Genomic DNA, 25,880 nt, shown 5'->3' on the forward strand with positions numbered 1-25,880 from the left:
TATAAAGTGCTATAAATAAGAAAAAACAAATAAAAAATAATCCTCCTGACTGCTGATAAATGAAAGGGTTCTTTATAGCACCACTGAGGTTCTATTTAGCACTTTTTCAAGGCAAGGTTCTATATAGAACCATCTAAAAAAGGGTTCTATATAGTACCAGAAGGGGTGCTGCTATTGTTACAAGCTGAAGAACCCTTATTTGGTACTATATAGAACCATTTTTCTTAAAGGCGGAGTCCACGATGTTTGAAAAACGCTTTGGAAAAGGAGACGGGCCGACTACCAAAACACACTTATAGCCAATCAAATCAAATCAAATGCCGGGTTGCGTATGTGTGGGGCGGGTCTATCAACAGAAGGTCCAGATTCTATTGGGGTAGGGGCGTGTTTGTTTAGGTGATTTCAAATATCAACATTGGCTTTCAAACATCATGGACTCCGCCTTTAAGAGTGTACATACTGAACAATAACAGCAACCACAGGACTGATATGTCATCAAAACACAACAAAACCCAAAAATAGAGAGATGTTCATAAGACTGACATTACACCTTCATAATCCTGACACGTGCTATAAACATGATGGAGATTTTATGCACGTTTCACATTAAGTGTCATTCGTTCAATTATGTTATTTTTAATGCAAAGATGACATTGTTTGAGATGTCTTTGTTAGGACAACTTGACATTAACCAACACATCATAACTTGTCATGACAACTTGACATTAACCAAGACAACATAACTGACCACTTTGTAACAGTGATACAAATTGAATTAGTCATTAAAATGCCATTAAGTATTAATTTTCTGTCATATAATTTTAAAACAGCGTCATTAATATTTTTCTTGACCTCAATACAGTGATACAAATATAATTTGTCAATAAAATGTCATGAAATGTTAATACTTTTTCAAATAGTTTTATAACAAACATTATGAATATTCTTCAGCTCATAATGTTTTTTTAAGTTTCTTCCATATGTTTAATAAAAAAAATCAATCATTCAATAATAAAAATAATTAAAATTGATAAAATTATATTTTTATATTATATAATATTTATATATTATATAGACCGATTCACCTAAAATTTTATTTAATAAGTACAATAAAGCCATTCAGCGTTGGGTCCATATCACTGCAAAGTAAATTACATAAAATTAAATTAATAAAATGTTTTGTTATTTTTTTCACTGAAAAAAATTATTCATTCAATTTACTAAATTTTTTTAAGGTAAGTGGTTGCAATCAATTTATTTATGCTACATTTAAACAAAAATAATTTGTAATAGAAAACAAAACAAAAAACTTTTGTTTAAATGTAGCTTAAATAAATTGATTGCAACCACTTACCTTAAAAAAAATTTAGTAAATTGAATGAATTATTTTTTTCAGTCTTATTTTCTGACATATATGTCAGAAAATTTCTGAACCCTCTGTGTGAGAAAGATCAAGTTCTGTTAGTTGTTTTTTATTTATTGTGCACATACATAAAGTTAAGTATAATCTTTTGACAGATCTGTTGCATTTTGTTAAGGTATTTAAAATGATTTGACAGTATTAACACTTGATTATATTTTAATGAGTTTAATGTAATGTTAACCCATAAAGCTAAGTGGTTTCTTAAGTTTGATCATTATTCTGCTATGTCATGTTTATGACAGATTTAAGTTATGATGTATTGGTTAATGTCAAGTTGTCCTAACAAAGACATCTCAAACAATGTCATCTTTGCATTAAAAATGACATAATTGAACAATGACATTTAATGACAGTTGTTATAGATGTGCATAAAAACTCCTTCATGTTCATAGCACGTGTCATGTCATGATTATAAAGGTGTAATGTCAGTCTTATAAACAACACTTTAAGTAAAGTGTTACACTGAAAAAAATATTCATTCAATATACTCAATTTTTTTAAGGTAAGTGGTCGCAATCAATTTATTTAAGCTATATTTAAACAAAGAAAATTGAAAAACAAAACAAAACAAAAACATTTGTTTATATGTAGCTTAAATAAATTGATTACGACCACTTACCTTAAAAAAATTGAGTAAATTGAATGAATATTTTTTCAGTGTACCGAAACTATTAACAGCGCAATGCTAACTTATATCCAGCAGTACTTTAGATTAGAGATGCACCGATATATCGGACTATAATCGTATCGGAAGATAAAAACAAAAATGTTCCCGCTATAAGACATCTGCTGGTTGTTTAAAATCTTCGGATGATCAGGGCAGATGATATCCTGGGCAGAAAAAAGCATCAGAACTCAAACTGTGTGATTATTTTGAATTGGGTGAAAATGAAAACAGAATTACAGTTTGTACTCGTCGCATGTTTAGGATTTCACAACATATAATCATTTGAAACAAGCAGTAAAAAGCAAAACTATCGGTATCTATCATATCAGTAGATGTCATTTTAATGGAATATCTGCATTGAAGTTTTGCATTGGTGCATCCTTACATTAGATATTTAAATCACAACACTCCCATTTGAGATAGGTGTATTTTTATACATCGGATTATGCCTGACAATTTTTGGATGACCTTAGTTCTCTTATTATAATAGGCCAAGGCAGCTGGTGGATATAAAAGTACGTTTATCTTCTATATATTTACAGAAGAATCTGTTCCTCACGTCTCATGAAAGTCTCCCTGGACACTGAGTCCAGCTGCTCTGTGCTGAAATTAAACCGTATTTATAGAGACAGACGTCCACGGAGGACAACAGAAAGACTTCAGACTGAGACACATGACAAACACTGCTGAACTTCACAGACATCGGTTTTGTTACGTGGACGTCCCTTGGGAAATTTTAATTGGTGTGAATGAAGTCGCTCTTGTGATAATTAATATCTCAGATTCTTGGAGTATTTTCAGCAGGGGTGGGCACGCGGTGTTTATATTTAGAAATGAATGTTGCTATAGCTGGATGAAGTTATACACAAACATAGACACTCAAACACTGGCACATTCACATAACACTGCTTCTAATCTGGGATCACAAAATGTGTTTCATGCCAGTCGGACATTGCTAACATAACTGACAGGACTTACAAACAAACACACACATTTCACATCAACCGTCCTAAAGGAAAAAAGTCTTCTAAAACCTTTGATTTATTGATGTGAATGATTTTGACTAAATAAGGACAGAGAGAAGGTGATTACAACATTAATGTTAATGATCTAAACACCAAGAGCTGATGATCATCGTGTAATCATTCAGAGACGAGAGATGATGTTATCTATAAAGACATCTCTCATTCCTCTAACATAGACACTAATAAAGGATGGGAAACATTAACAAGCTCACATTTCTTACATTGTTTGTTATTAATAATTCTCTCCATGACACAAGCAGACTATAAACACATGACATAACTTCTCTAGGATATTCATACACAAGTTCACCCCTAACATCATCATTCAACCCTCTTTACTTTCTTTGATACGCTTTCTTCATTTTACTCTCGAGTAGAAAAGCTTTACTATTTTTTTCTTGAATCATCTTTCATCAAACTGTTATAAATGTACCTCTTAAATGACATGTCAGGATGGATTTAGGGAAAAATACAACCAAATTAAACAGTCGGTTACCTAAAGGACATTTCTTATTCTTGAACACATTTTTCATCACAAAGCATGGAAATAATGAGTTGTGAGAAAATCCAGAACCTTAAACTAATAAATGTGAGCTGATGTCACTCTACACATATGAGAGAGAGAGAGAGAGAGAGAGAGAGAGAGAGAGAGAGAGAGAGAGAGAGAGAGAGAGAGAGAGAGAGAGAGAGAGAGAGAGAGAGAGAGAGAGAGAGAGAGAGAGAGAGAGACAGAACGTGTATATAATAAATATATATAAATAGGAATCACATTTGCTAGTTTTGTATTAGGTGAAGGTTCAGATGTCAATCATAACTTTACAACAGATTTATCGCACTTTAAATAAACTCATTTATTTTCTGTTAAAAGGAGAGAGACTTCAGATTCATAAGAAATGAGAAACTGAAACAGATTTTTAGGAAATCAATTGTCAGTTTAGCTTTCAATATACAAAAATATTTTACCAGAGAATGTCACAACTGTTTAATCAGTATTGTAATACTAGATTCTGATTGGTCAGTCACAACATTCAGTGGTCAAACACTTCTGAATAAATAAAATTAAATAAATCACTGTCCATAAGTACTGTCTAAAGCAGTGGTTCTCAAACTGGGGGCCGTGGTCCCCTGGGGGGCCCTGAGATGTGCTGAGGGGTCCCAGTTTTATACAATTTTCTAAAATACATTAATTTATTATGAATTCTGTGTAAGTAAACCTCAGAAAATTAAGGCTACTAACCAACAGCACTACATAGTTTTGTTGAATTAAAATTTAATGTTTTAGCACGTTTTATGTTATACATTTTCTTGGGGTCACGAAGGGCACAAGTGGGGTCCACTGTACACAAGGGGGGCCGCATACTGAAAAAGTTGAGAACCACTGGTCTAAAAGACCGGCATTCACACTTGAACGATAACCATAACATTAACTAAAACAATAACTATATTAGCATTCACACCACTGGATGACAACCATAATTTTTTGTTGATTTACTTGTACACCGTAGTACTCGCGCAAATTATGTACCTTAATGGTATTAACTAATATTGTTGATTTCTTTTAATAAAAACTTTTGCTTTTATCATTGAATGTTTTAATAATGCTGTTCTTGTTTCATTACAGCGGCTATAACCAGCAGATGACCTCAGCAGACTGCATTTCGTGTATCTCTAAACGGTGAATCTAGTTTGTGTTTCTTATCTTGTGGTGTAATAAAAAGATTATTTAATCAATTTCACTGCAACTGCACCAGCACTGGATACCTGGGGTCATTTTGTGTAATGGACCTCAGTGTTGTCTGCTATTTTAAATACTCAATTCAAATAGATTTGATTGCATGTGAATTGTTTATCTTTCAGAATAAAAAATAAATAAATCAAGAAAAAAGTTGGGAGAAAAAACAATCGCTACAAAAGTGATCCAAATTATTGTTTCTTAAATCTTCATCCAGTCCTTCCAGAAAAACACAGTTTTTTTGTGATTGTTGCGGGGAAAAATCTTTGATTTTGCGGCACGTTTTCTTAAAAAATGCATATGCAACATATTTATGCAAATGTTTGCGATGAAATTGCGTGAACTTGCAAAAATTGCAGGAACTTGCAAAAACTGTTTGCAGTTTTTCAATGATGTTCATGTCACATTACGTCACTTCATAACGTTCCCATGCCAACAGAGGACATGGCTGCGCTTGTGTGAAGTAAATGCAACATTTTTTCAACTATCTGCTAAGATAAATGTGATTTTTGCTACGAAAATGCGGGGATTATGAAATCATGCAAGCCTTGCATTCTTTGCATTTATGTCCAAACACCTTGTAAAAGTGGATTTTGAATAATAATAGCCCTTTAACAATCTCCAAACAATTAGATGTTCCATAAAATCTGTATCTTCGACTGATACAGACTCAAACATATAAGGACTGTTGTGAGCTACTGACATCATGAGCCAATCAGAGCAGAGCTCAACATTATTATTCATGACCCTTTCAAATAAGGTAATAATAGACCATTTCATTCTGAGGACAAATCCTAAATGGACATGTTAAACTGACTCTAGATCATTTTTGCACTTAATAAAGCCACAAACCTTCTATCAGAGAACAAGATTTCTATTCATTCTTTGGCACCTTTAACTATAAAAATCCTAAAAGGATTTCCTGAGAATGACCCAAAAAAGCTCTGTGTTTTTTTCTCACTGTGTTTGTCCTCCCTCATGAATACTTGTGCTATCTATAACATATTTTCCACTGCACAAATGGTTTCCTTCAGAAAGAGGTTTAGTAGTTTGTTAGATCTGTTGACCCAGAACGAGAACTACATTTTGTATTATAAGCTCAACGTTTCATCCATGCTTTATACAAGTGCACTCTTTTCTTTGGCCTGGCTCTGTTGGATGAGTACATGTTAGTGATAAACTCCTGTTTTAATCTCCACATGGTTTCGCTCAGATTCCAGCATGACCTCAGACCTCATGCTTTTCTGATGTGAAGATGATGATGTCATTACTCAGATATACAGTACAGTAAGGAAAGACATGGAAATAATTACAGCTGTGTATTGAGCACAGTGACCAACAGATATGTTTCATTATTAAAATTAAATATTTTTTAACATTAATTTTATCTTAATACGACATGTCTGTTCCCACTTCTGTACCGCCCACTGCATTCTTTAAGTACTACGAACTTTACATCACCAGTAAAGTATCATTAGTATGCAAATGGGAACCCAGCTTTAAGTTTAAAAAGTAACTTTATATCTACCATTGACTGCTAAATGAGAAATGTGTGTCACAAATTATCTATCAGAAACAGAAATCGGCACGTTGATTTGGAAGAGCAGGGAAAGAATTTGGCCGTCAGCGACTTTAAATCTCTCAGCGGCCGTCTACACAGTAATGCTTTTGGCTTAAAGCCACAGTTGTTTCGGACAATAGGTGTGGGCTGCAGCACAGAGATGACTTCACCGGAGACTCTGTAATGATATAATGTTCATTCTGGGTCCCACGGCCGCTGTGGCGTTCATTTATAGAGACTCACACCCTTCCTGAAGGGAGTGTTCCCCTAAAGTACCAACAGGTGAAGAGTTTAACACTTTACACATGGCTGAAATTATTTCTCTGTAAATATATACCTACGTAACTTCTGTGTTTACAAAAGTAATGTCTTTTAAACCTACACTCTAAAAATGGCTGGGTTATTTTTGACCCATAATGGGTAAATATTGGACAGAACAAATGCTGGGTTAAAAATGACCCAATGTTGGGTTGATGTTATGCAACCATGGGGTATAAAAACCAAGCAGTTGGGTTAAAACAACCCAGCATCGGGTCAATTTTAACCCAGCGGTGTGTTCTGTCCAATATTTACCAAAAATAACCAAGCCATTTTAAGAGTGTAAGCATGCCTGTAAAACTAAAATAGTCATTTATAACAAAATAGGACTATGGTACAGAATACCACAGTGCAAACCCCCCAATAATACCACAGTTAGGGCTGCAACAACTAATCGATCAAATCAATTAAAATTCATAATGAAATTCGTTGTCAATGAATTTCCTCACCAGCACATCCCTGAAGACTCAATTTGTTTTGTTTATTTATGTTTTGACATTAAAAAAAGGTTTTACTATTTAAAAGCTTCACAAAGTTTTTTATTTAAGGCTTAAAATATTACAATCTAAAAGTTTATATTAGTAAAACTCTAGTAGTGTGTGGCTTTTGTATGTAAAGAGTATAATTTAGTGCTTTATTTACCTATAATAAGTGAAAAATCTAAGTGAGTAATATTTATGTTTTTATCCGATTAGTCGATTAATCGAAAAATAATCAGCTGATTAATTGATTGTGAAAATAAACGTTAGTTGCAGCCCTATCCACGGTACTTCAATATATGCTATAATACTAATTGTAACAGTTCCAGTGCTTGATTTTGATTGGTCAATAGCTTTGGTTTATTTATGATAAAGCACAGCTATGACCGCTGCACCCTTAGTAATGTAAACATATGTTAAATATTCTCCTACTGTTCACATAATCCCTGAGCCACAGTGAAAGGTAATATATGTTCTTTAATATTTTTATGTGTACTAACGGTTTTATTAAATCAGTAAGGTACTCGAGGCTGTGCTGTATCATGAAAAATTCACAACTGAAATGGTTGCATTGACATGATTAAGATTTACAATCAAGTTGAATTTACTTAAAAATTTGGAGGACAGTTGTCGCTCTAAAAAAATGAAGTAATGTGAACAAAAACAAGAGAACATTTAACTTAAAATTTCTAGTAATTCCAACATAATTCAGCAAGTAGTTCAGTAAACTTAATTTTAAGTTGATTTAACTTGAAATAATTTGTAATATAAAAAACATAGATTTGCTATTTTTAATTCATTTAAATTACTTTTAGTGTCATTTAGTGTCTTTCGAGGGATGCAAATTCAAAATATGTGTTTGTTTCGTCATGTGAACCATGTGCATCATGCGTCTTGTCAAAATATGCACCTGCTGCACACACGTCGAAAGGGTTTATGATAAAAGACACACGCTCACGTTCACAAAATACTCGCAAGACACTAACTTAACATTAAACTCTGATTACACATGAGATTAAATGAGTATCTAGCAAACATGAGCATCTCATAAACCCTTTAGACGCGTCTGCAGCAGGCACTTATTTTGACATGACACGTGAAGCACCTCAGTTTACATGACGTGCCAAACACCTTTTTTGAAATGATGAACCCCACACGACGGCTTAATACATTAGTTGTGACAAGCTTTGGATTGTGCGCCATCGAAAAAGAAGTCACCGGCCACCACTGGTTATAAACTTAATTTTACTCAATGTTTAATTTTAATGAATTTGATACACTTAAATGTTAAATAAACTAAGATTTTTTTAAGAATATGTCTAAAACTTCAAAGATTAAGTGATGTTTACTTCATTCTTTAAGTAAAGACAATATTTGGGTTAATAACAGTGTTATATCTTACATAAACTGACATGGTACTCCAAAGTACTTTTAAAAGTTACTGCAGCAAGTAAGTGTGAGTAATAATTCATAATAAACTGAAGAGTGATATTGATATGTCCATCTGTTTGGTAGTTAAAAATAAACTACGGACATAAACAAGCCAAATAAATAAATAAACAAACAAACAGTTTGTGTGTGCGCGCGTGTGTGTGTGTGTGTTGTTATGACGATGTTAAGGACAGGCAGACATTCAGAGTCTCATATGGCCATGCAGAATTAGCGCGCTGATGTCATGATCTGTGTTTTATCAGTCCTGCGGTGACACGAGTGCTAACTGCAGTCCATGATTCAAGGGAAATGTTTGGCTAATCATTCCGATGGGAACGAGAGAGGCGTGTGAGAAATCAGAGACTTTATTCACAACAACTGTTGCTACATGGGTCACCACCACCACTAACTAGAATACTAAAGTGCTGATCATTGAGTCAACACCAAGTCTGATTTTAGAAAACCAGGATGTTATTTCTTAAAGGTGGTGTGTTTAATGTTACATATCAACAGAGAAGCATCTAAACACATTTCTGCAAAAAAAAAAACTATTTTGTCAAAAGTCATCTTGACCTATTAAGCCCCACCAACAAAATGACCCAAACTGATGCTTTGTGCTAAACGCAACTTCATGGCAACTCCCTGCCAGCGCACTACAAACTCCCAAAACATGCAAAAACATTTTCCTTTCATCTTTCATGTTTCTGAATAGATTTTAACTTGCAAACCATACAATAAAAAACATTTAACTTTCGACCTTGAATCTGCGTGTAGTGATGATTCAGTACTGCAGTCATTTTTAAAGCCTAACATGATTTAAATTCCAGCTTTGTTTGTAAAGTTCATCCTGAATTTAAACACATACTTTATTTCTTCTATTACCTCCCATGAGAGACATATGAGCAGCAGACTCCTCGTCCTTCACAAATTGAAATGTTTAGACAGTTCTCCGAGGGAATATTAGGTCACACCGGCTGATTTAGACATCATGACAGTAACGGTGAACTTCAAAGGGCTTTGGCTTTGTCAACATCGCTGTTCCCCAGAGATCACAGTCTATAGGAAATGATATCACTAAAAGTGCAATCGTTTCCTGAAACTAACCCTTTCTCACAATGAAGTCACACAAGAATCTTCTATACACTAAAAATGCATGCCGATGGATGCTGTCGACCTCCAAAAAGACACAAGATTCTTCCAAACAACTTTCTCTGGAATATAATATAAAGCTATTGTATTGATTCAAAGGATTAGAGACGAGGAACAGAAAGAAACTAAAGATCTTTGATTGAAAGAAATTCATTCACATTTCTGTGTATTGATGGGCAGCATTAAAACACATGTCAATATTTACATCCAATGCACCAAATGCTATTGGCTTATATATATATATATATTAAAGGTTGCTTTTTTTGTCAGTCCCCATCCTCAATCACATCCTATAAAATGAAGACATGGATGAGTACATTTTGACCTCTCAGTAAAGACTTGAAATAATTTGTAATATAAATTGCTCTGTCAAAAAATCAGTTCAAAGATTTGCTATTTTTAATTCATTTAAATTACTTCAGTTTCATAAACAGTGGCGGCCAGTTATTTCTCTTCCGAGGGGTGCGGATTCAAAATATGTGTTTAAGTGTCATGTGAACCATGTGCATCATGCATCTTGTCAAAATATTAAAATATTTTTTTTTTATATTTTAACGGTGGCTTTTTTGTCAGTGCCCGTCATCAGTCACATCCTATAAAGTGAAGACATGGATGAGTACATTTTGACCTCTCACTAAACTACCCTTGAATAAAGCTCTCACCTTACACTCAACAGTCGCATTGTCACCATGAAATAAAACATATCCTATGGCAGTCTAAATAAAATATTTAATCTTAAAAACATTCACCAATCAGTTCTTCACAACAGCCAAGAGCTTTTAACTATAGGATTTTTTATGTCTATAAAGTTTCTGAGTTCTTTGGAAACTGAAAAGGTTACTGATGTTAAAATATAGTGACTTCAAATCACTGTATAAGTTTCTTAATCCTATACATCACGAGTACATGAATAAATTTAAAAGATATTTCAAATAAAATACTTAAGTATTTCACTTTATATCACTTTAGTTAAGAAACATCAGATTTAAGTACAAATGTACTGATAAGAAAATCATTCGATGAATTTTAATAATGTGACCTACTGTTTGTCCGCAAGTGGTCCCAAGTTGCAGATATCAGCTCAATGAAGATGACTTTGCTTCAAAGTCAGTGAAGTTTTTAAAAATATGTCATCAACATGAGAAACGTCCACCAGAGCTGAACCGTTCCTGTAATAAACCATCACAGAGAAACACTTTCTGTCTTCTTTTGCTGATCGATCTTCTCGTCGTCGTCGTCGTCTCCTACAGTCAGAACCGAGATCGTTTGAGTGCTGTTGCACTGTGCTGTCCAGTATCCAAATGTGAGCGAGCACAATGACTTGATAGAGAGACAGAGAAAGAGAGAGAGAGAGAATATCAGACCTCACTTCTGCTCTCTTCTTTTTCTTTCCAGCGTTCTGGATAAAAGAAAGACAGACAGGAGAAAGAGTTTAGACAGTGTGAAGAGACCCAGCGCTGCTTTATGTTCTCAACTGTGAAGTAGTTTGTTGACTAAGAGCTAATTTTAACCCATGCGCTCAGTCTCTCATAGCGTTTAGCAGCTGAAGGGGGTTTGAAACAGACCTTCGTGAACCCTGCTGACAGCTGGACCATGGTATTCTGCCAAATGAGGAAAAGACTGTCATAACTAGTCAAAGCAGTTGCTGGGGTAGAAATGACGTTTCGGTGTCTGGAAATTTAAAGTATGCAGGTGAATCAGATAGGGATAGTTGAAATATTTATGCATCATGATATTGTTAGTGTGGAGCTACTTTACTGAAAAATAATGCACACCCTTAGAATGTTTGTCAACCAATCAGAATGAGGCATTTAACAACCTCATGGTATAAGTAAAGAATAATTGACGATGGCTCAAAAATAATGCACACACCCAAGGTAATGCTGCATGATTTGATGATGCAAAGTGGAGTGCCGTTACACCTCGGGTGTGTAAATTATTTTCGAATAATTCAAAGGACCAGAGTCAATTATTCCTCTTATACCATGGCTACTACAGACATTGCTCTGGTGGTTCTTTTAAATGGGACATATCATGAAAATCTGTATTTTTTCATGTTTAAGTGCTATAATTGGGTCCCCAGTGCTTCTATCAAGCTAGAAAATGTGAAAAAGATCAACCCAGTAGTTTTAGTAAACCATTCTCTGCAAGCATGTGAAAAAATAGGTCATTGAAATTTGGCTCCCCTTGTGATGTCAGAAGGGGATCTTATTATAATAATACCGCTCCTTAATCTGCACTATCCAACCACAGCACTGCCATTTCATCTTATTTGCATTTTAAAGGACACATTACTGCATAATATTACACTAAAACAACACATTTTTGCTCACACCTACAAAGTGTCAATTTTAACATGTTAAAATAAATTATATGTACTCTGGGAACACCAAAGATTTCTTTGACATCTTGTAAAAGTCTTGTGAAATGTCCCCCTTAAAACATTTGACAGGTCAGGTGTGTGTTTATCGAAAAATAATGCATAGCCAAGGAACATTTCTCAACCAATCAGAATAAAGCATCATTCAACAGCCCTGTGGTATAAAATAAAATATTCCAGAATTACCAGATAAAAATGGTAATAAGAATATTGAGGGAAAATCATCAATAAGTTTGCAATGTAGATGTAAAAAAGCTATTATTATTAATCCTGATTATTTTGTGTAAAGTACCTACAGTACTGTAAGACATTGTGTTTTATTGTTGTGTTTACTACAAGTTTATAACACGTAAACAAAATCCAAGTGATCACAGATCTTTTACTATGTGAAACACTGTAGCCTGAAGACAGTTATTGACTTTCTTGTGGTCTTGAAAAAGTGTCACAAACATGACAACCAATAACAAACACTGACAGAGAGGTGTTAGAAATGTCATTGTGTTCTGCTTCCATTGTAAAGACGTTTGACAACAAGACTTTAGTGTCACTTTTAGGTGTGTGTTCATCTGCAAAACATTTTTTGTTCCTGTCATGGCAATACAGGAGGGACATTAAAAATAGCAATGAAATATTGAAGGACAGACATGAGAGATAGGAAAGAACAACAACAACACATTCACATACAGTATACGCCTATAACCACCAGTACAACTTAATTCAGAAATGAGTTTAAAATTTAAGTTCTGTCATCATTGATGTCATTGCAAACCAAAAACACATGTCATTGTTGTAAGGTTCATGTTTTCGTAGATGTAAATACGTAAATCTTGGACAGATAACTGCTCAGTTACTGTAAACTTTACGCGTACGAGTTTTGCTGGTGTGGTTTTGATGTGGTCATACTGTAGACAGCCCTCAAACATTCCTGCATAATATTACATTAAAACAAGTTATAATATATGTAGATTAATGTATGGCAATGAAACAGATTGTTCATTCATTACAGACAGAGATCAGTGTTTATTGTGTAGTCAAAGAATTTAAACCCCTACACACAGTCCAGACAATACAAACACACACTTACTATCTATTTACCATTATATTCATTTGTCACGTGACTGAAACAACCATAAGTGAACATATGCCAATAACATCCCATTCAATGGTGACAGTCAATGAATCTTTCTTTCTGGTGTATGAACCTATTATAAACTACCAGACCAGATAATAAACCACTCTATCATCCGATCACAGTTAACAAAGTAAAGTTCATCAGTGCTTTATTTTACTTACATGGACAGCGTCCATTTTCTCCTCTGTGGTCATATAAGTCATTAAAAAGCGCCCTCTGCTGACAAATAAACATACAAAGAGATGCATAATATGATTTTTACAAGGATTATAATATATTAACACAATCTTTCGTTCGAAAGGAACCAAATGTCCCAGTTACCTGTGAGGTGTGTCAGTAAAACACAGTGGAGATAATCCGTAGTAGAGAAACCACACGTCTGAAAAAGGTGAGCCAGTCAGAGCTATTAGCCAATCAGAAAACGCTCTCTGCCCTGTCAATCATTTTGCGTATCACCTTCTTTGATTCTGAGACTGAAACAAATATAAATTTGTTTTTTGACTGTTCAATGCTTTAATTTAAATTTAATTAAATTTTAATTCATTAATGCTTGTTGGTCTGGTATGGGTGTCCTAAAGCTCTTATCTCATTTATCTACAAATTATATAATTTTTGGTACACTAGCCTAATGGAAGATAATCAAATTCAATTTCTATTGAATAATTTGTTTAAAGAGCAACTTGTAAGTTAAACCACCCATTCACTCAAAGTACAGAAAAATACTGTAGGAAATAGATTAAAAAAAAAATATTTTTCAAAATGCACTAATTAGGCTTCTGGGGTCATTTTTGTAAGAAAATTTTAGACCCGCCTCTAAAAACCGCCAAACCGGAAGTGACATCACGAGAGGCGCACGATGGATCGCAATGACAGTTCTTCGGACGCTGAGGAACGAGTAAATGTTTATTCATACTCGTATGGCGAACTACAGCCATACAATTATGAGTTTGCTATGCAGCCAAGAGTGCAGGGACTGGTCAGGATTAAACAGAACGATCAGAGGAGACAAATTGAAGTGTTATGTGAGGAGAAAAGGACAGATGTCTGGGTGAGATCAGTAATCTGGCGAGATGTAATACTGTGCTCAGATCACAAGATTGTACAGATTATTATCATATATCATGCAATAGCAAAGATAGTATTGATACCTTACCGCTTTTTAATGCTTATAAATTATGTTAATAACTTATATGACTAAATGTAAATGTTAATATCCATCCACACTTACGTTACGTGATACAGATGTTGCTCATCACCGCAGGAGAGGTGAGCTGTCTGAACCCATATGTGCTACAGGCCAGGCCAGTAGAAATGAGTATGTTTATGGCAGAGATTATTTATTAGTAATTTATTTAATATGCATGTATAAATGAACAGTAAACTAAAGATTTGAATGTTAAAACAATCTTAATAAATTTGTTTTAAAACAATCTTAATAAATTTGTTTTAATTACAAGTTGCCTATAGGTCATGACTAAGTCACAATTTTTGCTGGCACTAGTCAATATTCAAATTAACAATATTAATAGTTTTCCCATCTCCAGACAATACCACTAAATACAGCATAGGCAAGTTATCCGCTGGGTGTCTAAGGAACTCTGTGCAGGCGCCCTTACCTGCATGTGTCAGCCATTCGAGGACAGGTTCCAGAGGAAGGAGGACTTTATAAATGGTTTGAATACCCCCATTTTGTGACAATCAATAAACAATAATCACAAATTGTCTTACCGTATAAAAACTGGTTTATGAAGTTTAGATCAGATATATACAAAGTAGATCTGCATTTGTAATTCGATTTAGTTTTATTTATGTAGCACCGAAAGAAAGATATACAATCTGACCCATTTAAAAACATTTTAAAAAAATCAGTATCTTTCCATCATATGTGCGGGTATTATAATAATGTGTTAAATTGTGAATGCTGTGATTAATAGATCCCAACAGCTTCATCCTTGTTGATCCTCTGGATGGCTCTGGAGAGGGGAGCAGGTGTAGTGGAAGACAGGACAGTGCTGCATTCTCGTAGAGCCTGTGGTGACCTGGAGTATTCCAGAACAGAAAATTTAAATAGATTAAATTTATTTGTCCCTGTTAACAGTGTACACCAAAGTAATACAGTTCTGATAAAAAAATTATAGTCAAAGTGGTTTTGATGGTTTTGGTGATGAGTCAGTTTTATATTATTTTTTGAAAGCGATATACAATGCTATTGTTCAAACATTTACAATCTTTTAACAAAAAACAACCGCTTACTGCAAATCTCTCATTCTGCCACGCCTTCACGATGGTAGAAATTGTGTACATGGTGGAAGAAGGTGCTGACAAGATGCTCTGAAGCCCAAACAGCTTTAACATCTTGATGATCTGGGTCAGTGTCGGCCGGTGACTTTTTTCGAGGGCACACGTTGCGAAGCTGGTCACATGCATTGAGCTCGTCATGTGTGTTGCTTGTCATTTCAAAATATGTGTTCAGCGCGTCATGTAAACTTATGTGCATCACACGTGATGTCAAAATCTGCTGCACACGCATGTAAAGGGTTTATGATAAAAGATACGCTCACGTTTGCCTGATACTGACTTAATCTCCTGTGTAATCACAGTTTAGTGTCAAGTTAGTGTCTTGCGAGTATTTTGTGAACATGAGTGCTTCTTTTATCATAAACCTTTTCAACGCGTGTGCAGCAGGCACGTATTGTGACAAGAGGCATGATGCACATGGTTCACACACATCACAACAAACACATATTTGGAATTCACGCCCCTCAGAAGAGAAGTCACTGGTCACAAAAAATGCTGATACATGCATGCTGCACAGACCTAAGAGATGTATATAAAAAGCAGAAAATTACTATACCATAGCATATAAAACAAAAAATACAGGTTATGGTACAACAGACATCAGCTGGCTTTAGCAAACAATGAACTTGCCAACAGCCCTGAATAAAAAGAAAAAACATTATTTTTGATTTTGATAGACATGAATAAGTCTTACTTGTGTGAACAGGATGAGATTCTTGCAGTGGTTTCTCATCAGATGAGTCTTTTTTGTTTTTTCCTCCTCCATAAAACATCACCAGGTTCATCCATGACAACAGAGGATGATTAATCATACTAAGCATCTTAATCTGTAGCTGGACAACTAGAATTAAAACAGATTCACCTTTATATAATTGTATAACAGCATGTCACTTCTTGGTTACATACATACCTGCAAACTAGTCGCTTTTCGGCGAAAATCGCCGTTTTGAATTGAAAAAGGTCATCCACGTGAATCATGTAGATCCGAAGAGTTTTTGTTTTTTTTGGGGGGGGGGGGTCTAAACTTCCCATAAACGGGAGTTTCAAAAACCTACTGCGGTCTGTTTCACAAAAACAATAAAAGCTCTTTGGTCATCACGTGAGGTCATCACAGTGTGGTTAAGGTTAGGATAGCCGATTGGTCAATGGATGGGAGCTGAACAAATGGGGTTACGTGAAGGGCGGGTCTTTGCGTTGCCAGCAGCTTCTATTAAAAGGCCTTGGCTGCATCAGCTTTCCCGCGGATTAAACTTTTCACGCTACCGCTACTGACACTGACGTTTGTTTTGAGGTTAGTTTTGAGGTACTTTGAGGCACTTTTGCTTGTCCGATTGCTGCAGGTTTTTGAAAATATAAGCCATTCTTGCTGCTCATAAAGGGTTTAAACATTGACATGCGCTCTTTTATATGTCAATGGCATTAATTAGGCATCGTTTAAAGGTGGAAATCTTACTGTTCAGATGCATACTAGTTCAAGATAATTTGCGATTTATAGATTTCACATCTGAAAGAAAGGGGTAACGTTAAGCGCGTTTTCTGTGCGTGCGTTTGTTCTGTGAATCACACGCAGAGGTGTAAAGTACTTAAGTAAATGTACTTTGTTACTGTACTTAAGGTTTTTTTTTGGCTACTTTGTACTTTGTACTGAGTATCAAAAATATAAGCAACTTTTACTCTCTACTCAATTACATTTTTGATTGGGTATTTGTACTCTTTACTCCACTACATTTGAAATGACACTTAACGTTACTCGCTACATTGTTTATTCGTCAAATAAAAACGAGACGAAAGTGTCAGAGGGTGAAGATGGATAGAATCTGTGGTCGCGAGGTACGCACAAACACACAACTGAGGGACTTCATCTGGCGCCACGCAGGGCAATCCTATGATATCAAAATACTGCGAGAGCGAATCAAATACATATGGAGAAGTCTGGTCTCGCGGTACTTTGATGTCAAACGCTGAATGGCTTGCGTTGAGCCACCGTAGCGGGACATCTGCGTGCTGCGTATGCCATAAACTGTAGAGAAAAGTTCGCGTCTGGTCTGAGAGAAGAGATAAAGCGCAAACATATGGATGCATATCACATTTGCTTCTGTCAAGGGACCCTTTGTTAAACATGTGATGCTGCAATCAAAACAAAAGTGATGAGCGATTGCAGGAGGGCCATCCCGCACCTCAAAGGCAAGCACAAATGTTTACTCTGATGCTACTTTATCAGCTAACCTGAGCTGGTTGATATAACTTACTTTATAAGCCAAAATAAACCAGCGATGTCCTGTACTGATTGCCTGAGTAACTTAAGTACATTATAAGATTGATAATAAGTGTACAATTTCACTGTCCTCACATTAAATCAAGTATGCTGTAATGTATTTACTGTAAAGAGGGATGCATGACTGAAGAAATGTAGTGCACTTAATGTGAGATAGTGGTGTTACGTCTACTACATGTGTTTTCAATTAATCTTTCAAATGAACAACTTCACGTTTTTAATATGCAAATTTCTGTTACTGTATATTAACTGTAACAACCTACTGGACTCTATACTGGAATTTTTGATATATTTAGATTATAACTTTTTTAGGATTGGCCTAAATGTAAGAATATTTGGTAACACTTTACAATAAGGTTGATTAGTTAACATTAGTTAATGTATTAACTAACTTGAACAAACCACGAGCAATACATTTGTTACAGTATTTATTCATCTTTGTTAATGTTACTTAATACAAATTTAAGCTTTAATTGTTTGTTCATGTTAGTTCAGAGTGCATTAACTAATGTTAACAAGATTTTAATAAAGTATTAGTAATTGTTGAAATTAACATTAACAAAGATTAATAAATGCTGTATTAATGCAGTTCATTATTAGTTCATGTTAACTAATGTAGCTAACTAATGTTAACTAATGAACCTTATTGTAAACTGTTACCATATTTATATAACAATAGTAAGGGGGGGGGGGGGGGTGCGGGCGCGTATACAATGTGTCACCTTTTTCAGCCCTTCTGAGTTTGCAGGTATGTACATACATGAACACACCACATGACAAAAAACGAATTACGAATTAGCTATGCAAACAAAGTAAATAAGATGTAACTCGATTTGATGGTTATACTATTTGCAAACTAAGGTTATCAGTTAGTTGATTTCCTTATTTATAAGAAACTTGAATGAAATCATTATGTTAAATGATTTGGTAGTTAGCAAATGTTAAAAAAACAAGACTTACTGTGCATTAGTGCTGCACAATTAATCGCATCGCAATCGCGATGTCAGCCTGTGCAATTATATGACAGCAAAATGTTGCAATTATATTAAATAAATACTAGTGCTGGGCGATTTGGCCTAAAAATAAAATCTCCGATTTAATTGTTTTTAATTCGACTTCCGATTTTTTCCGATTTCCCCCCCACTTATTAAGAAAAGCAATAAGTACAAACGGCAGACAACTTAAAGCAAATTTTGCTTTTATTTAATCAAAAGCAAGACAAATGTAACCCCCATTTTTGAGATGAATAATAAATAAATAAACACCCTCTTGGAATTAAAGTCCCAGCTGTGTTTTAAGTCACACTTTGTAGTCTAGAGACTAAAAGGAGACAAACATTAACCTTGAGAGTAGCACCATTTTCGATTGCTGATGCTGTTTCACGTGTGCTATGATGTTGTTGATGTTGCTATAATAACGCTACGGAAGCCCCGGGCAGCCAAAAATGCGCCATTACAAAAAAATCGAATTACTTATTTTTTAAATCGCCCACAACAAAAAATTCGAATTAATTCATTAAATCGATTTTTCGCCCAGGCCTAATAAATACATGTGTGGACTTGTTAACACAAACTTTCTGATAACAGTTTGATGATTTTCCTTGCTGTTTAAAAAAAGAAAGAAAAACGAACAAAAAAGGCAGTGCATGTGTGGTGTGTGTTGTCACTTGTGTGTGCGCAGCGTGGAAATACCAGAGCGAAGATGGATGCAGAGGAGGTTGACCCAGTGATCTGGTAGCTAAAAAAAAAAACTCTACGTCTGTTGTATGGCAGTATTTTGGATTTAGGATTACTGACACTGAGCAGTTGCTACATCACATGGCAATACGAAAACATTTCTAGTTTTACAAATACACATTTTAGCATTATCACTAAACTGTGTGTGGATTTTCCTTAAAACCCATTAAGTTGACTCATGATACAATTTATTGTAATCGCAATCGCGCATCGCAATATTAGCATGAATAACCGCAATATGAAAAATTTCCCAAATCGTGCAGCCCTACTGTGCATAGTTCACGTTATCTTCGAGCTGCATCTCAGACGGACCGTGATCGATTCATGTTTTCTCGCGGCGGCAAAAACACAGGCCTCACGTGGTTCTTGCTTCGGCATCCAATGTTTAACTCCATCATATTGCCGGGATGATAATCCTCCGATCAAATGTGAACGCTATACACCACCGCGTTTTTCTGAAGCACATGCTGAAGTGAAGTCGCGTCTCTCGTCTCTTTCCTCGTGCTGCGCTAAACACACCCAGACACGGAAGATAGCGCGGTCTTTATTCTTCAAAAGAAACCTGTAGACTCATTGTCCTGACAGGCTGAAGTTTGTAAAACCTCCACTAACACAATTATTAACCATGACGATGCTAAATTGAAACTACGAAGAATCACATCAATTTGCGACTGCTTTTGCTTAATACAACCGCAGCACTGAGCCAATAGAGCCTGTCAGAAGAACGCCTCTGACTACGTAATATCCCAGATAGCAAATTTTTTCTGGGCCAGAAAGGGCTGAGTTCAGGCTGTTCTTTTGGCTCACATACCACCACGGCTTACGGTCCTTAATTGGCTCTAAAGCTGCTTGCCTTAAGTAATCCAGATTTTAGCCTTAACTATACCATAACTCAGCCACAACCCATTCACACCTCCAGAAATCAGCCATAGCTGTCCCACTACAAAGCCAGAATTTCCAAATTGACCAGATTTATCCCAGAACCCACCCACAATTAATCCAGAAGCCCAAGATGTCTACCATAAAAGGTCCAAATTGACCAGATTTATCCCAGAACCCACCCACAATTTACCCAGAAGCCCCAGATGTCTACCATAAAAGGCCCAAATTGACCAGATTTATCCCAGAACCCACCCACAATTTACCCAGATGCCCAGAAAATATACTGTAAAATGTATAATTGAAAAACACAGATATAAAGCAAATATAGAGTTTTATTGATGCTGACAATAATAATTTCAGATAACAGCAAAATAAATGAAATGTCAAATGTTCTGCCAAATAAACAAATAACAGTAGAAGGATCAAATAAAAGCAAAGAAATAGCCAAAGTAACATAAAAGCTAACAGAGAAACATTAACTTAATTGTTTTAAACAATAACAGGCAATAAGAAACAGATGTAATAACAGAAAGCAATATACAACAACTGGTTAAAGGGATAGTTCGGCCAAAAACGATATTAAACCCATGATTTACTCACCCCCAAGCTGTCCGAGTTGCATATGTCCATCGTTTTTCAGACAAACACATTTTCGGATATTTTAGAAAATATTTTAGATCTTTCAGTTGATTAAATGTAATGTTACGGGGTCCACCCATAGTCCACGACCTTCAAGTCCAAAAAAAAGTGCGTCCATCCTTCACAAAATACATCCAAACGGCTCCAGGATGATAAACAAAGGTCTTCTGAGGGTAATCCGTGCGGTGTTGTTGTAGAAATATCCATATTTAAAATGTTATTAACGTTATAAACTACCTTCCGGTAGCGCCGCCATCTTAGACTCAGGAGAGAGTATTAGCGTAGTGTACGCACTTTTCTTAGTGACGTATGACAAATTCGGAGGGCGGGGGCACAGAGCAGCAGCAGAGAAACTCTGTACGCTGCGTAAGCTCTCATCCTGAATGCGCATCACTCTAAGATGGCGGCGCTACCGGAAGGTAGTTTATAACGTTAATAACATTTTAAATATGGATATTTCTACAACAACACCGCACGGATTACCCACAGAAGACCTTTGTTTATCATCCTGGAGCCGTTTGGATTTAATTTGTGAAGGATGGACGCACTTTTTTGGACTTGAAGGTCGTGGACTATTGCTGGACCCCGTAACATTACATTTAATAAACAGAAAGATCTAAAATATTTTCTAAAATATCCGAAAATGTGTTTGTCTGAAAAACGATGGACATATGCAACTCGGACAGCTTGGGGGTGAGTAAATCATGGGTTTAATATCGTTTTTGGCCGAACTATCCCTTTAAATATAAAAAACATGCAATATAAAATGAATGTTTACAGATGTGCAAATGTGTATTAGATAAATACATTTGAAAATAATACCATGTTATGTCACCAGCTAGAAAAAAAGCAACATTTAGTAACTTTAATCTCCAGTCATGTCTGTGCACACAAAGGAATTCTTACAGCCTACAGAATAAGAGCATAAAATACAGTTAGAAAATAAATTTACATAAAATGAATAAGAGTAAGGACAAAAATGACATAGTACACACTGCCAGTCCAAGAACTGATACTTTTAACATTCAATTCAAGACATGGGAAAAAATATGTTTGCAGATTTCAGAGTTCCAGAAGGATTTCTAAATTACCAATTAAATAAAGCACTTACCAAGTACAAAAATTGTTTTGGACAAGCATTTTCATTTCCTGCTTCATTATTTGTCAACGTTCACTCCAAACAATCCAAGATCAAGTACCTGGAACATTTTTAAAACATGGCGTCACTTTTAAACCAAAACTTGTGCTTTTCTAACTTATATGAATATTAGACAAATTACCCTAATAAGAGACTTAAATTAGATATAGACAATAATGTAATTCATCAAATCTAACTGCACAAAGATAAATAATGAACATAATATACATCATCTTACCGTGCTTCATTTTCTGTTTTGATGTCTCTGTCTAGAGAATGGTTTGTTGTTCTCCAAGAGGCAGTAATGTCTATCAAATACAGAAGTCAAAAATCAAATCACACACATTTGTTTACTCTTTTAAACTGATAAATTTTTTAACGAAGTTAAAACTCACATCAGTCTTTACCCAGACAGCTGGAACAACATAGTCTGGTATAGCACTTCTGCAAACAAAAAACAAGTATAAGTAAACTTTATATTGTAAAAAGGTAAAATAAAAGATTAAGACAAGCAATAAAGACAACATTTATAACTCTTAGGTATAAAATTCCTTTACAAAAGCAATGGATGTCCTCATGTCTTTGTCTCTGTCTGGAGTACAGTCTGCTGTTTTCCCAAGAGGCAGTAATATCTATTAAATAGAGAAGTCAAACATATGATCAGATACACATTTGTTTAATATTTAAACTATTACATTTTAAATGAAGTATTAAACTCACATTATTCTTCATCCAGATAGCAGGAAAAACATGTATTGTTGACAAAGTGTGGTACATGACTTCTACAAACAAAAAACAAGTACAAGTAAACTTTATATTGTTAAAATGTAAAATAAAAGATTAAGACAAACAATAAAGACAACATTTATAACTCTTGGGTATAAAATTCCTTTACAAAAGCAATGGATGTCCTCACGTCTGTCTCTGTCTGGAGTACGGTCGGCTGTTCTCCAAGAGGCAGTAATATCTATTAAATAGAGAAGTCAAACATCTTAACACACATTTGTTTATTATTTAAACGGTTAGGATTTTAAATTAAGTGTATTAACCTCGTTATTATTTTTTACTCACATTATTCTTTATCCAGATTGCAGAAACAACATTTATTGTTGACAAAGTGTGGTACATGACTTCTGCAAACAAAACGCAAATATAATTAAACTTTATACTGTAAAATAAAAGATTATAACAAACACATACAAAATGCATGACTCTTGCACTTTACAAAAGCATGTGGATTTTCTTCAAGCAGGGGTTGGTTATGTTACACCATAAAATAAAGCAAATAAATATGGCTTTTAACAACACTGAAGAGAATAAGAGATCATAGTAAACCATCTTTATTAAGCTAAAACTTGAATACATGCCTTTCTAGAATATCAAAAACATGGTTTTACTAAGATATAAATAGTAGGAATGAGTTACTTTGCTATCTGTTATGATTACCAGCAAATACTGATTTGTGGTTTGGTACAGAAAACATCTCATCTTCGGTTGGCTTCTTTGGGGTTCAGCATTAATTTATTTTTAAAGATTCAAACTTCTTATTGATTATTTTATCATCCCCGTCATGCATGTTGCTTCTCTTACTGTAAAAACATGCATGTTTAACGTTATCTACGTTAAATGGCGACTGATGATAAAATACTTGCACTTACACGAAAATACATCACAGAAAAGAATAACAAACAAAAAGGAAAACCAACTGGGTATCGTGCTGTAGAACAATAAGTGCAATCTACGTGGATTTAAAAGAAAAGTATCTTAATAACTTACCTTACTGTGTTATATAAAACTCCACAAGACAAAAGATCGCGCGTCCTCCGTCCAGTACACAGCGGTACACAGTGGGGGTTTGAATTTCGCGGAAGTTCCTGATCATGACCAATTGCATTATGGGAAAGGTAGTCCATTTTCCACGGCGTATTGAACGCTCCTGAGGTTAAATGACTACTGTTTCCAAGATCCATTGCAATATACGAAAGTACACCAATAAATATTAGTATTATTTGGTCGTATTTTAAATTGTAAACACAATGTTATGTAAAGTCTTATTTATTTATAAAAAATACTGTTTAAAAGTACAAAACTAAAAAGACTTAAACAAGCACACATACTTAAAATACTTTTGTTTGATGTATATTAGTGCAGACTGAATTATTAATTTATCTGTTTATTGCATTGTTTGTTTATTGCACATTGACACCTTTGCATTGACTGCCCAAAATAACATTTTCTACATTTCGTCTTTCAATAAGGATAAACATATTTATTATTGCCTTAAATATTAACTTTGATGTTTTTATCAATTGTAAATATGATTTTATATAAATAGGTTTTGAAAAGTGTCTGCTATTTAATAAATAAATATTGTCAATGGTTTTTGACATGACAAAGCCATTTAATTTAGACTTTTTACATTTACAAAAACGTTTTGGTGTTTTTTTTACTCTTTGGCCAACCAAACCTTAGCCAGAACTCAGCCAGATATTTACTATTTTCTGGCAGACCACACTCAAGCCAGGACTCGGCCAAAAAATGCACCTTTTGCTTTTGGCTGGCTAGCCTCACCCCACAACTCCCCCGAAAGCTGTTTCACACAAAGGTGTGAACAAAAGAGAGCCTAAATTTAGCCATAAATGCCCAATGTAAGCCAGATTTGTGCCAGAAACTTTGCTATCTGGGATGACGCGTTGTTAAAAAAAAAAGGTAATTTGAGAGCGGTCTTAGAAAATTTCACCTTTTTTACTAAATTTATGCGCTTAGAGTATTGTAAATGTTTTTTTGCTTTCGCATTTAATTTTCATATGGTACTTTCATACAAGGTTATATATTTATCTCACAGAAAATGGAACCTGAAAGTTGCACTTTAAAATGGGGAAATTTGCCATGCATAAATGTAAATATATGAAGTAAAAAAAAAAATGTTTTCTGTTTCAAAAAGAATTTTGGATTCACTGTAACTTTTTAAGTAAAGCAAAACTGAAAAGCGGTATAAGGTTATTTAACCCGAAAGACTTGAAACTTTTTGAAGACCCTTGATGTCTAAGTTTTTATTTTAACTTTTTGTTTATGTATTTTTTATATTTAAATTAACCATGTTTTTGTGGTAAAATTAACCATGTTTTTTGTGTATTGATTACTATTAGCCAATCCCTAAAGTAACCGTGGTTTAACTATGGTTTTTGAATACAATGTTTTTTTTTATTTTAACCATGTTTAATTTTCGTAAGGGTACTACTTCATTAAAACTGTGCTTTGTTTGTTGAGATTGTTATTTTACTTTATATTATATTTCTGCCTTATTGTAATTGGTCTATTAAAGAGTACCTATTGTCCAATTCACGTTTTTACATTTCCTTTGCTGTGTAAGTGTGTATTAGTTCATGTTAACAATATGCAAAAGGTACAAATCCCAAAGTAAAGGATGACGGCAATTATGGTCTCCAACGTAAATCTATTTTCTTGGACTACAACAAACACACGGATTGTAGGCAACAGTTTACTTATGGAATTGGTGATGTATAAAGACCGACATTATTATAATTCCTCCCGCTTGGACTCATAGCCTGTAAGTTAACTCCTGTTAGCAACCGAATCTTTCAAACATGGGAA

General features: G+C 34.7%; 1 protein-coding gene and 2 long non-coding RNA genes across 7 annotated transcripts in view; all 3 read right to left on the reverse strand.

Moving 5' to 3' along the window:
- filip1b (filamin A interacting protein 1b) overlaps nt 1-11,276 on the reverse strand; it is a 30,559-nt gene extending 19,283 nt beyond the window's left edge. For 3 of the 4 annotated variants that reach the window (XM_065256558.2, XM_065256559.2, XM_065256556.1), the window contains exon 1: nt 457-478. The gene's annotated coding sequence lies outside the window, so the exon portion shown is untranslated. Of the gene's footprint in view, nt 1-456; nt 479-10,828 lie in introns of those variants that run through there. The other variant, XM_065256557.2, reaches the window with a different exon arrangement.
- Nucleotides 11,277-14,976: 3,700 nt separating this feature from the next.
- On the reverse strand, nt 14,977-20,344 carry LOC135738479 (uncharacterized). Of its 2 annotated transcripts, XR_010528708.2 has the most exons (4): nt 19,562-20,344; nt 16,290-16,436; nt 15,551-16,114; nt 14,977-15,336 (listed from the first exon to the last, which is right to left on the reverse strand). It is a non-coding gene; the product is annotated as an uncharacterized lncRNA (long non-coding RNA). The 2 variants fall into 2 exon arrangements; XR_010528707.2 differs by having other exon boundaries at nt 16,290-20,343.
- A 1,488-nt stretch (nt 20,345-21,832) lies between these two features.
- LOC135737937 (uncharacterized) lies at nt 21,833-24,730 on the reverse strand. The gene is made up of 9 exons (XR_010528623.2): nt 24,042-24,730; nt 23,337-23,398; nt 23,161-23,232; nt 22,986-23,047; nt 22,823-22,897; nt 22,661-22,709; nt 22,504-22,573; nt 22,239-22,326; nt 21,833-22,036 (listed from the first exon to the last, which is right to left on the reverse strand). It is a non-coding gene; the product is annotated as an uncharacterized lncRNA (long non-coding RNA).
- Between the last annotated feature and the right edge of the window lie 1,150 nt (nt 24,731-25,880).

The sequence above is a fragment of the Paramisgurnus dabryanus genome, chromosome 12 (assembly GCF_030506205.2).
Source record: "Paramisgurnus dabryanus chromosome 12, PD_genome_1.1, whole genome shotgun sequence".
NCBI classification, from domain to species: Eukaryota; Metazoa; Chordata; class Actinopteri; order Cypriniformes; family Cobitidae; genus Paramisgurnus; species Paramisgurnus dabryanus.